This window comes from Chenopodium album, chromosome 15 (assembly GCF_948465745.1).
Source record: "Chenopodium album chromosome 15, dcCheAlbu1.1, whole genome shotgun sequence".
NCBI classification, from domain to species: Eukaryota; Viridiplantae; Streptophyta; class Magnoliopsida; order Caryophyllales; family Amaranthaceae; genus Chenopodium; species Chenopodium album.
The window spans coordinates 42,093,592-42,096,597 of NC_137848.1; positions in this window are offsets into that span (position 1 = coordinate 42,093,592).

Here is a 3,006-nt window from a genome sequence, read left to right on the forward strand (position 1 = left end):
CTGCGTTGATGCCAAAAACTAAGGAGTATGGAGTAACTCCTATTGATGTTCGTATGGATGTTCTATAACCCCATACAACGAAGTGTAGTTTGTTTGGTCAGTCCTTATAGTTTTCTGCCATTTTCTTAATGATAGCTGTTATGTTTTTATTCGCCAATTCTACTGCTTCGTTTATTTGGGGTCTATATGGAGACGAATGATGATGTTTTACTTTATAACGAGCTAAGAGGGTCTTAACTTCTGCTTTGAATTGAGATCCCTGGTCACTAATTAGTTCATGTGGAACTCCATATCTACAAAATATGTTTCGTTCGAGAAATTTGCGACATGTTTAGAAGTGATATTAACGTAAGAAGTGGCCTTGATCCACTTAGTAAAGTAATCGATGGCTACTAGTACGTATTCGTGTCCTCCTGCACATGTTGGAGAAACTTTACCAATTATGTCAATTCCCCAAGTTGAAAAGGGCCAAGGGGAAGTGAGATTATATAGTTCAGATGGTGGGAGGTGTTTTAAGTTAGCGAACATTTGGCACTCTGGAAATTTCTTGACATATTGTATACAATCATGTTCCATGGTGGACCAAAAGTACCCTTGTCGTGAGATTATTTTGGCAAGCATTTTTCCGTTCATGTAAGGTCCACAAACACCTTTATGAGTATTCTCCATAAGGCGCGTGGATTCAGGGTGGTCTATACACAATAAGCTTTGACCATTGGGTCCCTTTTTGCATAAATGACCATTTAATAAACCATATTAGGCTGCGAGTGTTCTCAAAGCTCATTGGTCTTTTGACAAAGTATTTGCAGGATATGTGCCATGAGTAATGTATTGGAGGATATGATCATACCAAGGACTTTCTCCTTCGATGTCATTTATTTCCTCTATTGTGTTGCAATAAGCTGGTTCGTCTCTTCTATCAACACATAATGGCATCATATTTAAGTGATCTGGAATGTTGATCATTGAAGCTAATTTTGCCAGCGCATCGGCAAATTGATTCTAATCCCTTGAGAGGTATTTGAAGTCAATATAATCAAAATGCTCGATGAGTTGCTCTAGGTGTGCTTGGTATAATATCATTGTGGAGTTCTTAATTTTCCATTTTTTAAGTATATGATTTATTATCAAGCTAGAATCTCCATATACCTCTTATTTTTGCACACCTATGCTAGCTGCTGCTTCTAGTCCAATAATGCACGCTTCACATTCCGCGGCATTATTAGTAGCCTCAAAGTCTAGTTTGGCAGAGATTGGAGTATGTGCTCCCTCTAGACTTATGATTAACACTCCCACACCACATCCTTTTTTATTGGATGCACCGTTGAATTTGGTTGTAACCTGCGTATCCATCCATAAAGGATAACGTCGCATGTCAGCCGTGTTATTTGCCAATATGTCAATATGAGGCAGAGGAAAATTGTCTTTAGGGCTAGCCTTGTTGAGGTCCCTAAAATCGACACACATGCGAACTCGTCCATCTTTTTTAGGGACTGGGACGATTTTTGCTACCCATTCTGGGTAATTACATACGCGAATGAAGCCTGCATCTAATTACTTTTTTACTTCCTCTTTAATTTTTAAAGCGAGGTCAGGTTTCATTCGTTGAAGTTTTTGTTTCACTGGTTTAGAGGTAGGGTTCAAGGGAATGGTATGTTTCGCGATTTCCCTATCTATTCCAGGCATGTCCTTGTATGACCAAGCGAACACGTCTTCGAATTCTTTAAGCGTCGATATGAGGATCGATCACTCTTCCGGATTTCATTGGTTCCTATATTGATTGTTTCAGTTTCTTCAATTATAGGATTCTTTTGTTCTCGTTCATTCATTAATTCAACTAGTTTGTTAATGTTATCATCTTCATTAGATTGATTATTATAGCATTCAAAAGATTCAAGAGAAGGCATATACTCGGAAATAGAGCTCATATTATTGAAATAAAAAGAAAGTACATCGAGAGAAGAATCCTTTTTGGGAACCTCATCCTTATAACTAGAAAATAAAGACTCAGTAATGGCCACAAGGCCTAAAATTTCAGCTTCCTTAAAATCTAGACTAGACTCATTGTCAGATTCTTCGAACATCTCCCCTTCGCCTATGGTGATCTCTAGCTTGTCACCTTATGGTTAATCCACTTGAAAGTCTTTCTCCATCCATGCTCAAAGGTTTTGTTGAAAAGGGTGATCAACGAGGTTGGGTCAAAAGCTTCATCTTAGATGGCATTTTGATTAGTCATTGTAGCAACATGGTTTTGCTCTAGTCCAAATAGCAAGTTAAATGCTTGCCTATCATAGCACCCTGGAGTTGGGTGTTTTGATTGAACGATTTCAAAATCGTCATTCAAGAAGAAGCAATCGTGAAATATTTCGAATCCAGGCTTCTTGATACCTTCTAGAACTAGTGGTTCTGGAAAGTCATAACATGGGTAATCTTCTCCCTCCCTAACGAATTGTCCGTTGAGAGTTTGATTGTAGAATGGGAGTAAAGAGATTATCCCTTTCTTGTTGTTGTCTCTACGTGCTTTGATCTTAGCATCGTGAGACTTGAGTTCTTCTTTGGTTGGCTTATATCCCAATCCAAAAGAAAAGTTTTTCTTTGGGATACAAAGTAAAAGAGATTTCTTTATTCCTATTCCCAAAGGCATCCTAAGAAAGTAACTACTCTTGAATAAGATGTTTTTTACTATTGGGGTGGAATATGGATCAATATTGAATGGTTCTTCAAGGCTTTCCTTTATTTCTAGTGGGTAAATTGCCTTTGCGGCGAATCCCCACATGTCCTCTTCATCATTATCATGGTTTATTTCCAAAAGTGATTGATCATTTATTGCTATTTTAAGAGGAGAAGCATGTATAGTCATAGGAAGACCTTGATAGTTCAACCTAATCATTTGGTGGAGCGAAGATGGTATTGCTCCAAGCTCATGTATCCAAGGGCATCTAAGAAGAAGGTTAAATGTAGGTTTAATGTCAATGACATGAAACTCAACCATCTTTTGTATTGGGC